This window comes from Homarus americanus, unplaced genomic scaffold, assembly GCF_018991925.1.
Source record: "Homarus americanus isolate GMGI-L3 unplaced genomic scaffold, GMGI_Hamer_2.0 scaffold41027, whole genome shotgun sequence".
In the NCBI taxonomy this organism is placed as follows: Eukaryota; Metazoa; Arthropoda; class Malacostraca; order Decapoda; family Nephropidae; genus Homarus; species Homarus americanus.
Window position 1 is genome coordinate 884,655 of NW_024745073.1, and position 13,762 is coordinate 898,416.

Consider the following 13,762-nt stretch of genomic DNA (forward strand, 5'->3'; position numbering starts at 1 on the left):
CAAGTGTGACTCGTGTGCCACTAAAAAGCAACCATGCTACAACATGCCTCTAAATGGTTCACACTAAACTGTATGGTCCATGATACTTGAACACTTATGCCCTACTGTATGGTCCAGGATGCTGCATACCACACTATACTGAGATGATTCACAAACACTGCACTACCCAATACATTTCACGGCTCATGATAACCAAAACTTAACACACAACACAATGGTTCCTGGGTACGAGTTTCACAGGTTATATAAGGATGACCTGTGCGTAATTAAGTTCTGGAACTGTGATATACCGTGAAATTTATTAGTCCACACAGAGCCTAATGCAGCCACGTAAGTCTGACGTCACATTCAAACAGACGGGGATATTGTTACACCACAGAACTAAGAAGCATTATCAGTCGCACATTGCCTCCTTAATTAGACGCACTGCCACCTGACACGTGAGTTACATCCAAATAAATATTCTATAATTACGGGGTATTATTTTATGGACTGGATCCATACTCCATTACATACCGACAAGCACGTCCTCCCAGTCAGTACTCAGAACTATTGAGTCAAGATTCTGAGATGTTAGTACGAAGATTTTTCCCCATGAACTGTTAATACGAGAATTCCACTATAACTTGCTCAAGGGGGGATGCTGGAGGCTAAAATAATGATGTAACAAGCTGCCCCTTTCCTGTCACCAGACGTGGGAAAATACACGTATCTCCCGCCCACTGTTAGATCCTTATTTTCTGACATGAGCCACGTTATAATGAGCTTATGTACTGTACTAGCAGCCATCAAGGGTCAAAATCTTCGTTGGAGAATATTGTAGGAATGTAGGTGACGATAACATTACAAGGGCATCCCCGTGCCGGACTGGACAAACACGCTCTGTCCCAATGCCTACTACGGCGCCTGCATAACAAAAGGCGAGTCATTATACTGTACTGTATGTGGAAGGCAGCAGTGATGGGGGAGGGGGGGGGGGCACAGAGTCGAAACACATAATTATAACGCAGACATATTATCTAAAGGACAGTTAAATTTAATGTCATCGATTCTCAGAATGTGGTAGTGTTATTACTTTCTTCTACTGATTATTACACTTTGCTTGGGTCTATACCATTTTTCTCAAAGTTTTCAGGAGTGGTCGTTGGGGTTGTTATCATCATCATCATCATCATCCATTTTGATAACATACTTTACTGATGATGTTATCTTATCGACAGTGTTGGTGGATGCAGTTAATCGAGGTGTTATCTCGGCCAGCAGCCCATGTTGTTTATCTTTGGCTAGTTGGTGGACAGTGCGATACTATCCTCCTCTTCTTAAGTACCGCATCTCTCTTTCTCGCTCTCTCTGGATCTCTATCTCTCTTTCTTTTCTCTCTCAAGCACGCAATAAGAAAAAAACAAATGCTGGGGACTTGACACATTGACATCGGGGCAGTTGCCTTTATCAGGGCGAGATGTAAAATGCATATAAGAGACATCAGGCAGTATAGACTATTTACTTGATTGTAATTTCCAGAGCCAGGCTGTGCATTAAATAGCTGATGGCTAAATGAGTGGGTGGCAGAGGATGGGAGACTGGCTCAATGGGGGACATCTCTGCTAATCTCTTGAACGACAGCTTTTCTTAAACTGTTGGCTCCAGATACACACTTTACGCTGAACAAGATGCTGATTGTAACTATTTTAGCTATATTTTTACGTTTTTTTTTTAATGTCAAAACTACCGTATATCAGATTTGTTTTGTTTCCCATACATATTTTTTAAAAGTACTAAAATTGTCACTAAAAGGACTGGGTATATTTTTAACCTACACCAGATATATGACGGCCAGGGCGTGGGTAAGTACAGTACACTTGCTCCCAGGTGTAATGTTCCTCCCCTCACAGGCGGACTCAGTACATGTGACAACGCAGCCACTCAAGTCAATGAAAAAACTGTACATGGGGATGAAAATAAAGAAGATAAATTATAATAAATTGTTGGGGATTATTTCCATACTTATAAGACGAAGAGACTTTTGGTTTATGAGTCGGCAAAACATAAGTCAACACAGACAACGGGATTCAATATTGATAAAACATACAGCTTACTAGTTCATTATATTTAAGTTACCCTGAACCACTTTTGCCCCCCCCCTCCCCTCCCCACACACACACACAATGCAAAACAATTGACAAACATAAGCACTATCTAACACCACAAAGTGATAATATCCCACAAATATTCAACCCTGAGGCACCACGCTATCTATGTTGTCAGCATCAGGTGACTCCGTGAATAAAGCCACGTTAGTTACACACTATCAGTTATTGTTTTTTCTGTTCCAGTGACCCAACCACCGACATGACCATCATAATCACGTGGACAGGGAAGACCTAACATAAGGACCAGCGACCAACAGAAGCTGGCCATATGACCCAACGAGTCGATGGCCAGAAAGACTAACAAACAACTAACTATCAGAAGCCTGAAGGGCATCGTCAAGGCCATAACCCGGAAGTGGGACCTTAATTCTTATATATGAAAAAAAAAAGAATGAAAATACACCCACGAAATGAGCGCATGAAAGTCTGACTTATGTAATTGTGTCAAGAATAACGTGTTAGTTCAATCCATTTTTTTTCGTCGACAAGATAAATGTGTTTATCTGCACTCACTATAATCTAATGGGAAGTACAAGACTGCCCGAGTGTCCATCAATCTGTGAAGGAGACAGTTATCAGTGTGTCTCACCTCTGGTCAACACTGAGTGCCTCCACGCCGGGCTCCACTCAAGATCACCAAAATGAAAGCGAACATTGTAAATGGTTCCTGTATGAGGTCTGGAATGAAAGGCCCCCTATCGCCCCCTGATCGGTAAATTTATCTAAAGCAAGGTGCCACGCGTTTATGACAAGCCAGTTCAATTGAGCGTGAACGAGGGTCTTCGTAAACTAAGATCATAAAAAGCGAACTTAAGAATAAGTTTAGGTCCAATAGCATGCCTAACCATCTGTGTATACAGGTAGAATCATCACATATCACAGACTGTAACACCAGGTCAGCCATCCACTGTTGGAACACCAGCTACGAACAAGCCAGCAGACCCGCGTTCATGAGGAAAAGAACCAGTGTGATGTCCAGGTTCCCAACTGGCTCAGCTATATTAATATTGTTATTATTATCCACTTTGTATCTGTGTTTTTCTGGCTAAACAAACTGTTTCAATTCAATTCAATTCGTAACACACACACACACACCTCTAACATACGAAGTTGTATTGCAAGTAATTATCCGACGTAAACATATAAAGTTAAGTGTCCATTGCTTCTGACATCTTTTTAATATTACTGTACCATCAGAATTATATATTTCACGGTTTTTCGTACCTCCTCGAAATCACAACCATTTTACAACATCGAAAACGTCATAAAATCCTCTTATTGCTTCATAAGATTGTTTTATTTATACTGTATTTGTGTTCCAATTTAATCTTTTACACCGAATATATAAATGATAGACTTTATGGAGGCTCAGATACAGCAACACCAATTCATAATATAATCAAACATCACCCACACACCACGTCGGCTATTTTTAGGTACGTACTATTTGGCTTTGACATTTAAGATCATCGACACGAGAGGCCCCAGTAGTATGCTTGCTGGGGACAACACTACTTCAGAACCGGTACCGAAACTGATATGCTGGCGCCATCAGGACAGTCTGCCGCGGATTTCGGACGCCAAGTTTAGCCTGCAACTGCCCTCGACTCCCCTCGACCCCCAAAACACCCACAACTTCTTCCCACCCACTATACCCCCACCCCCCCATAACCCTGTCCCCGTCCGCTCGCACTACCCAACCAACAGTCCAACACACCCCCCATGACATCTTGCATCTCCCTATTTAACCCCCTTACCCCCCACCAACCCACCATCCACTCCCAGGCGGATCTTAACACAAACGTCTTCTCTCTACTCTTACCAACGAACCTACACTTACCACCCCCCCCCCCACACACACAGTAACGGTATAACCTAATGCAACAGTTCTTAAATCTCCTCCTCACCGTAACACTAACGGAATCAAGGGTAAAGCAGTCTCTATCATTCATCACTAGCCAGGGCCGGATTCAGGAGTGGGCAAAGAGGGCAGCTGCCCAGGGGCCTCCACATTTTACAATATTTTATGTATTCATTTGGATTATTTTTATTTTCATTCTTTAAAATTCATGTTTATCTATCACTTTTGTGTGTGTGTGTGTGTGTTGAGAATTTGTACACTATAAATATACAGTTAATTAAAAATTTCTCAATGTTCTAATTTCCTCAATATAACTGCATATGGCTTCAAAATTCTCCAAAGAAGTGTTCAAATTTCAAAAGTTTCCCGGGGGGCTTACAGTGCCCCCCGGAACTCCCAGATATTTCGGCTCGCTTCACTCGCCACCCCACCCTCTTGGGGTAGTTATAATGAGGGGGGCCTCCACAAAGAGGCTGCCCATGGGCCTCCACAGGTCTAAATCCGGCACTGTCACTAGCAGCTATTTACGTGTCTTTCTTTCTTCTTTTGTTTTGCTGTCGTTTCCGCGTCCCCGATATGCCCACTAAGGCTCCCAAGTCCCTCCTATCCCTGTCGATTCACATAATGTCAGTAACGCGTCACCTTATTAGCAGCATGGCCTCTCTCCTATACAAACACATACGCTAGTACCTACCTTTATGCCCGCTGTCTGTCTTATTCTCACACTCTTGGTCTCCTCTCTTATTTGTTTTTATTATTTGTCTCTTATTATCCCTCCCTCTACATCTCCTCCAATATTTAAGCTAAACATTCACATTCAAGCTAAACATTCACATCCCTACTTTCTTTTCTCTCCTAGTTTTCATTCCATACCTCTATTTACAGTCATTCTATAAACATTACTACACATTCATCTAGTCTTGTTTACTAATAGTTATACACCTTATCTTCCTCCACATTCTTTTTTTTTTATCCGCCATAAATTATCGGGTTTCATGATGTAAGTATACCGTATTAGAGACAAGTGTACAAGGGAAGGAACGGACCGAGGGAAGGAACGGTATATAAGGTTATAATTAGTCGATAAAATGATTGGTGGAAATGTGAAGCCTGTGTGTACCATTCCTGACGCAGACACTTGTGACCTTGAACTTGAAATGAGATAGCTAGATACCCCCCCACATCCCATTCCATTCCCCCAGGCCGTCCCATATCTCCTCTCCCCCCTCCCCCTCACTACCTCAACTCCTCCCCACTCTCTCTCTCTCTGGCTACGTACTCTGTAACTAGTGGACTCAAGCCAAGATGTGTACGTACGTGGTTGGTTGGACGCCATTGTTTACCATTTCATCAGCTGTGTCACATGCAACTACGGCAACTATAACCCCCCCCCCAGACTGTATCATCCTAGCAACCACTTACCATACCAACCAGTCAGTCAGTCACCATCAGTTTATCTCGGTGCCGGATTTAGACCTGTGGAGGCCCATGGGCAGCCTCTTTGTGGAGGCCCTCTCATTATAACTACCCAAGAGGGTGGGGTGGCGAGTGAAGTGAGCCTAGATATCTGGGAGTTCCGGGGGGCGCTGTAAGCCCCCCGGGAAAATTTTGAAATTTTAACACTTTGGAGAATTTCGAAGCCATATGCAGTTATATTGAGGAAATTAGAACATTCCACAATATATGTTTGTGGAATTCTAAATATATTATTAGCAACACAAACAATAGCATTCATTAAAAATATACGGTTCATAGGAAAATCAGGTATTGATGAATTTCAAGGAGTAGCTTGCCTAATTTCTATCATGCTTCTTGCTGAACATAGTTTTACGTGATGGAATTGATAAACATGAATTTTAAAGAATGAAAATAAAAATAATCCAAATGAATAAACAAATAAATAAAATATTGTACTATGTGGAGGCCCCTGGGCAGCTGCCCTCTTTGCCCACTCCTGAATCCGGCCCTGGTTTATCTACCAAAGCTCCCACCAATCACTGCTAAGACATTATTATCAGCCAGAGCACCATAACCACTAACAAACATAACACCACAACAACCACACAACCTGCCAGGCCACCACAACAACCACACAACCTGCCAAGCCACCACAACCACACAACCTGCCAGGCCACCATAACAACCACACAACCTGCCAGGCCACCACAACAACCACACAACCCGCCAGGCTACCACCAACCTGGTCATAAGGGCGCCAGGACGTCGCCAAAGCTTTACCCAGTGACAGGCGCCTGACACCACCACCACGCACACACTCTTATTATAACTTAATGCTTGGAGTAACTTGGTGATTTACAGCTCAACTCAACAAGTTAGTATGTAAATATAGTAGTAGTAGTAGTATTAAGGTAATAAAATGGTGGCGAAGGTGTGGCTATTGGGGGAGGCTGGAGGCCACGTTCTAAAAAAAAAGAAAAAAAAGTAGTAGTGGTGGTGGTGGTGGTAATGTTAAAATTTAGACATTCATTCACAAAAAATCAAGGAATAAGTGAAAATATATATTTAACAAAATTAGATAAAGAACTCGAAAAAAAATGATCTAAACCGAGGAGGGAGAGAGAGAGAGAGAGAGAGAGAGAGAGAGATAAGAGGACTGACAAACTGTGTATCTGATCAACACATGAATCCCAAGGTTCACTAAATCAGATAAATTAAAAGTTCAATCACTGTACTTGTTTCCCAAGGATCATGACAAACTGTCCCTCAAGCAACTCTACCTCTCGGTTTCACCAGGTAAAGGAGTTGTGATAACATGTTACAGATGAGGGGCACACCTGTGTAAACCGAATGACAGGTGTGCACACGGGGACGTCACAAGCTGTGTACGTGACTGGGGGAGGGGGGTGAGGCATGTTGGGGAGGGAAGAGGGATTAAGAGGAGGGAGGGAAGAGGAATTAAGAGAGGAGGGGAGGGGGTCTCTGGCACCGCTTACGTAGAGAGACTCTAAGAAGTCTATTTGTGATGTTGTGAACGTTGGCAGCAATACAGAACCCGTGCTTGTGTTGTATTCACTGGGGGCAGAGAAACACACACATGTTCATTTGTTTGCTATAATCAACACAACCGACCCGAGTCATATCTTGGCACTGATGAAAACGGCAGTGCTATCACCAGCAAGGATTACCAACCTATCACCAGACAGGACTACTAACCTATCACCAGCAAGGACTACCAACCAATCACCGCTACGGACTATCAACCTATCACCAGACAGGACTACTAACCTCTCACCAAGAACTAACAACCTATCACCAAGGACTACTAACCTATCACCAAGGACTACTAACCTATCACCAAGGACTACTAACCTATCACCAAGGGCTACTAACCTATCACCACTAAGGATTATCAACCTATCACCAGACAGTACGACCAACAAGCATATCTGAACTCAATACTATGTAGCACGAACACCACCCCAGGCCACACAGAAAAACCAAAGCACACGCGCACATCACCCCACCCTCCCCAGAAGCAACACACACACACGTCAAGAGGCTAAACCCAGAAACGTCAAACACCGCTTAAAGTCGTCGGACCATAACTAGGCTACAACTTGTCCTGCTTCTTGTGTTTATTAAAGGATCGCATGTTTCGTTTTATTTTATTTTTCATTTGGTTGTTCTGACGCATTGTAAAGTTGTTGAAGGAACTCAGTGACCTGTGTGACTTCATGTGACCTGTAGCAAAGTAGTTTGTTTGGGTGAGGGAACGGCACGCGCTGACACACGATTTATATCTATACGAGGATATTATGAGGATTAATCAACACAACAACGTGATGTAGGAAGGTAGTCACCGGGATGCGGTTTGAGGGAGTTTTAAACAGGGTTAAAGTGTGACGAAACAACCACATGATGGCTGGTACGTCACTGAGTTAGTATCTGTGTTTACGTGTCTCTGTTTAATGTAACCCGAATGACCTCTAAAATCCCCGACTTCCATCCAACGCTGCACCCCCCCCCACCCCGCCTTTCCCTCCCCGCTACACACCCTCACACACAACGACCAACCACAACTCTCCGTGATCCGCCCCACCTTCACCATCACCCACTCACCGCTCCCCAGAATTCTTCCACCCACAGCCATCCACCAATCACAGTGTCTCAACGCATTTACAGGACCACACCCCCTCCAAGACACGAGTATTCACCAGCACATGCACATAACTTTGCCTGACTACCAGTACCCTTCCCTCCCCTCTCCCTCAGAGTTTACCCCAGACAGAACATGAGTTGCGAGATCTGGTATTTATCCACCCAGATCACCAGTCGATGACCCCACCACTCCCGCACCTCCAGGACCAATAATCCTTGGCTCAACATTTTTTTTTCAGTTTAAGATAATCCTGAAAGAGTCTTCCCCACTAACATTGTCTTTATACAGCAATATTAATCTCAAATCTCTGCAACATAAGAATAAGTAATAACTTTTCCAATAAGGCAATAATAATCTGGAGATCCTACACTCAAATTTCCCTTCATACTAATTGGATACATGATTTTTATTTTCAAATTAATGTTAATAAACGTGTAAAATCCTAAGTGACGAACATGTACAGTACAGAGGCTAGGAGCACTGCGATAGAAACAGATCCACAAATTTATATAAACTATTTCTATTATTACACAGATACAGTGATGCTTTTAAATGGGCTTGGCCTTGATCTACGTCCAACACCGAGATATATTTTACATGAAGTATATACAAACTAAACATAAACACATAATTGAAGATAATGACGATCTTTATAAACACCTCCAGCGCCCAGATTACTTATTATGATAAATACTGGAGAGTAATGTATATGGTAAACAGCTGATCGTAGGAGAGAGAGAGGTCACAGTGTTTACCTCCGGCGGGCATCAACTCTTTATCAATCGTTATTCTGACGCGAGGTTTTTGTGCAGTGAACCAATTAGTATATTCAGAAAATCCTATTATATTATTTATTGTACTTCTAGAGGATCAACTTCTGTATTCTGGAAGGTAACTGCACCTCGTTAACACCCCCAGTCACCAGCCTGCTTCACCAGAACTGTCCTACAATCCTGACACAAATTTCCTATATTAAGACAGGAATCTCAATATTTATAGTCTCGCTGATCACACCTTCAGGAGGCGTGGCGTGTTGGCCTGAAGTTAGCCTAGTAACCATTGCCAAACCCATGACGTGACTGGCAGAAGAAAAAACACTTTCCCGCCACCACTTCCCCCGAGCTCAATATTTTAATAGTCTTTCTAAAAACTACTAGTACAGCTCCTCACTGTCTGCCTCGTGTATCAGTGACAACCAAATCAATGGTTTACCGTCTTGGGTAAATTGTGTCACACAGACCCGCCATCCTCGAGCCAAAACTACTAAATGGAACGCCTGAAAGACTCACTCCCGAAGATTAATTTAAGAACGGTCTGCCTTAGTTGTGATTTTGAGCATAAATTCAGAATAATAATATAGAAAAGGAGATAAAAGGACAATATTCAGTAGTAAGCGGAAGGGTTAGGTTAAGTTAGGGCGGTGACGCACGTGCATGACCACATCTAGCGAGGTCATTCACCCACCTCACCTTACTCGACCTCACTAAAGGCTTGAGAAACATATACTGAACATAAGTAGTTGATTATTAAGACCTTTTTCCCCTGTCCCCAGCTTATTTCACCTGAAGATTAACCACCCTAAACCTATACATGAGTTAGGTTAGAGGTTAGGGTGGTTAAACACCAGGTGAAATAAGCTGGAGGGCGATTCTTCAGGTGATCCAAACAAGTAAGGAAAGAAAGGTTAGAGAGATAGGCTGTAACTGTAATTTACAGGTTGGATGGATATATGAGCAATAAGGGTTGGATGTAAATGGGACTGCCCAGTATGGGCCAATAGGCCCGCTGCAGTTTCCTCCATTCTTGTGTTCTTATGTACTAGTAATGCAATAATAATAATAATAATAATAATAATAATAATAATAATAATAATAATAATAATAATAACAATAATAATAACAACAATAAAAATAACAATAATAATAACAACAATAATAATAACAATAATAATAATAATAATAACAATAACAATAATAATACTGATAATAATAATAATAATAATAATAATAATAATAATAAAATATGAAAGTCGTAATTCAGAGTATGGGATAATATAACTGGCGCAAAAACACTTCAAATTAGACACATTTTAAGAAATTTATGTCAGGAGTTGAAAGTTGGCACGATATTGCTTTGTTGTGTGTGTGTGTGTGTGTGTGTGTGTGTGTGTGTGTGTGTTTAGAAAAAGACGTTTATAATCTACTAAAAGGCCTTAACACACACACACACACACACTACACTAAACAAGCCCCCAGATAATGTATGAACACACTGCTTCGTTTACAGCACCCGAGGCCCTTGAGACACAACACGAGGGCGGCACCTCAGCTCAGATACCTGGCAAGACACCGAGGGAGATCCGTCCTTCACGCTGGTGGTCACTCGACTGTTGACACTTGTGGCCACTGCCCTTATAACACGCACAGCCAAGTTCATTGACATACCCGGCAAGCCTTCAATAATGTTCCAGTATTGCGTGGTGGTGGTGAGGGTGTGGTGGTGGTAAGGACGTGGTGGTGGTGAGGGTGTGGTGGTGGTGAGGACGTGGTGGTGGTGAGGGTGTGGTGGTGATGAGGACGTGGTGATGGGTGTGGTGGTAATGTGGGGGTGAGGGCGTGGGGGTGAAGGCGTGGGGGTGAGAAGGTGTGGTGGTAATGTGGTGGTGGTGGTGATGGGGGCGTGGTGGTAATGTGGTGGTGATGGGGGCGTGGTGGTAATGTGGTGGTGATGAGGGCGTGGTGAAGATGTGGTGGCAATGTGGATGTGGTGGTGGTGGGTGGTGTGTATAGGAGGAAGCTGTGGTGATAAATGTCGAAGTTATTACGAAACTGATGTTGTTTTGGTGGTGATGTTTACATGATAATAAAAACATTACATACCGGAAGTGTTTGACCGTTACCGTGTGTGTGTGTGTGTGTGTGTGTGTGTGTGTGTGTGTGTGTGTGTGTGTGTGTGTGCAGATAAGGGTGCGTGTTGCCTAATCACCAACAGATTTAACAATTGAGATTATAACAGATGGTTTTGGGTCGCGTTCCTTGGCATTTAACTTCTCATAAGCTTGAACAGATTAGCTGAGTTAGATGACAGAACACAGCTTATACATGGAAAAATAAAACTCTTTCCTCTCACGTCCTCAACACAAAAGATAATAATTTTCCAACTACACAATAAATCATGTCAAGAAAAAAACATAACTAGACGGTTACTGATAAAATAATTCACCAGTTGCGTCATGATTTCGTAAACACGTGGTTGAATAAGACTTAATAGCTCATGAAGGCAGTTTACTTTCGACCATCCGTACATTGGCATTAAGGAACAGTTTATGGTCGGGTAAAACTACACATCTGATTCCCATAGAGAAAAACGCCATTAATTTCTACATCATTTGACAGACAGTTTTGTGGTGCTGATGTTCATGAATCGCGCGGCAGTATTAACCCACACAGTCTCTCACCAAGTACTGCTGAGCGCCTGTGTGTGGATATAATATACAGGGTGTCCATAAATGATTACCCTGATTAAAACATGAGAGCATACGGTTTTTAGGCTAATCATTTTTGGACACCCTGTAGAATCAGCCAGGAGGGAGTGAGAGGGACCCAGGATCTTGGTATATACACGACAGCAGAAAGCGACGTTCCCACACTAACTGTCCTTAGAGTCTAATGTCATCCTTCACTCTCTCAAGTACACGTAGCTCACGAAAATCTTATACTGAATTATCCTTATCACTTATAAAAAGATAACTAAGATAACTAACAATGAAATCGCATGTTTTACTTCTCAAAAATTTTAATAATAAACAACAGGATTTCTTAGCCTCCGTGTCTTTGTATAGTATTTGAGTGAATCTTTATGAAAAACCCTATACACATCTGAGGCTTACTTTAATTCAACAACATAAATGTTACGAACAAACAGTATGCGCGCGCGTGTGTGTGTGTGTGTGTGTCAGGGTGTACACCTGCCAGTGTGTAGGTGCTGGTGACTGTGACACTGTAACTGGTGACAGGTGTGAGACGGGCGAGAAACTAATATTAGTTCAGGTGGACCAAACCGGTACCAGCCAAACCCCCGGATAAGACATGTTAACCTTCACTGCACATCACTGACGCACCTCACTACCTTCACTGCACATCACTGACGCACCTCACTACAACAACCAACATTATATACCTATAAAGATAAAGCGGGGACTCATCCACGACTTTAGTAGGTAGCGCGCTAGTCTCCCAGCCCATGAGACAAGGGTTCAATCCCGTCCCAATCAATTGTTAGACAGCGCCGCTATCAATGTCCTGGGGTATTACAATAATTTTTCGCCTGGGACTTGATACTCCATGTACTGTGGGAAATATCACAAAGATAATGAAAATAAAGATGTACAGAAAATGAAAACATATGATCAAATTCACACCAAATCATACATTATTATAGCTTGTGTGTGCGTTGTGGTAGTTTCTCAGCATATAAGAAAGCCTGTACACACGAGCAGCCTGTACACACACCTTGGCGTCAGGGTGCAAGTGACTTTATCCTCTAACGGTGTTCCTGCCCCCCCCCCCCTCTCCCCCTTCCAAGGCCACCAACAAGAGAAAAATACCACCATGCTGTTAATTTATATGAGTTAAATTTGAAACATTAGTAAAAAAAACAAAAAACAAAACAAGAGGTCGGTAGAAGGTGTAAGTGGCTCATTTATCAGGGTGGGGGTGTTGGGGGGGTGTGGGGGAGGGGTGTGGGGGAGGGGTGTGGAGGAGGGGTGTGGGGGGTAAGGGTTTTTCTAATGGTGATTTATTTGTTATAAATGAGAGACAAGAGGCAGAAGATCCCCCTGATTGTCGCGGTTGTTTAATTTAATAATAAAACATAGCAGTGAATAAATTTGTTTTAAAGGAAATTATGAGATATCTTGATAAATTGTATGTATGTATGTATGTATGTATGTATGTATATATGTAGTGACACTCACACGGCATCATAAGACACTGGACAGTCATTATGTGTACTGGAGACGGGCATACCAGCCTGGGAACACTGAACTAAGCGTACCAAACGGGGCATAATTTCTCTCACAAGGCCGTACGCTGACCTTCCCTCGTCAACAGTGATATAAAAACACACTAAAATAACTCATGACTTTACGGAGAAAAACTAAATAAATATAAACATCCACTAGAGCATCCAGCAATTACAAAGACACACTACATTAACTAGATATATACAGTATATAGGATGTCCCAGAAAGGTCCCTGCCTCCCTCCAACTCACAGTGTCTCAGGGAGCAAGGAAGGAGACAGGGAGGGAGGGTAATTTTCTGTAACACCCTATATACACATTTATTAAGTGGATTGGCAGTTAAGGGGAAAAAATAACTTAGGGTTTCTTTGTGAATCCTGATCCACCTCCTAAGTGACATCATAACTATTGAGAGATGTTTTGACACCCGGAGAGAGAGAGAGAGAGAGAGAGAGAGACTAAGATAAGTTTCCTATATCTATATTTAGTGGGTTTGTGGTCGTGTTTGCTTGGTAGCGAGTAGAGTATTTATACCAAGGTTTGCCAACTGGACTTTACCAAGGACTGGCATCTGATACTGTTACTTATGATACGTTAATAAGTTACATC

General features: G+C 42.5%; 1 protein-coding gene across 5 annotated transcripts in view; it reads right to left on the reverse strand.

Annotated features, from left to right (window-relative positions):
• The window catches only part of LOC121878534 (UNC93-like protein MFSD11), a 56,015-nt gene that overhangs the window by 21,137 nt on the left and 21,116 nt on the right, over window positions 1-13,762 (reverse strand). The window contains exon 1 of one of the 5 annotated variants that reach the window (XM_042384808.1): window positions 10,469-10,531. The exons of the other annotated variants lie outside the window; for them this stretch is intronic. The gene's annotated coding sequence lies outside the window, so the exon portion shown is untranslated. Of the gene's footprint in view, window positions 1-10,468; window positions 10,532-13,762 lie in introns of those variants that run through there. 5 annotated transcript variants of the gene reach the window in all.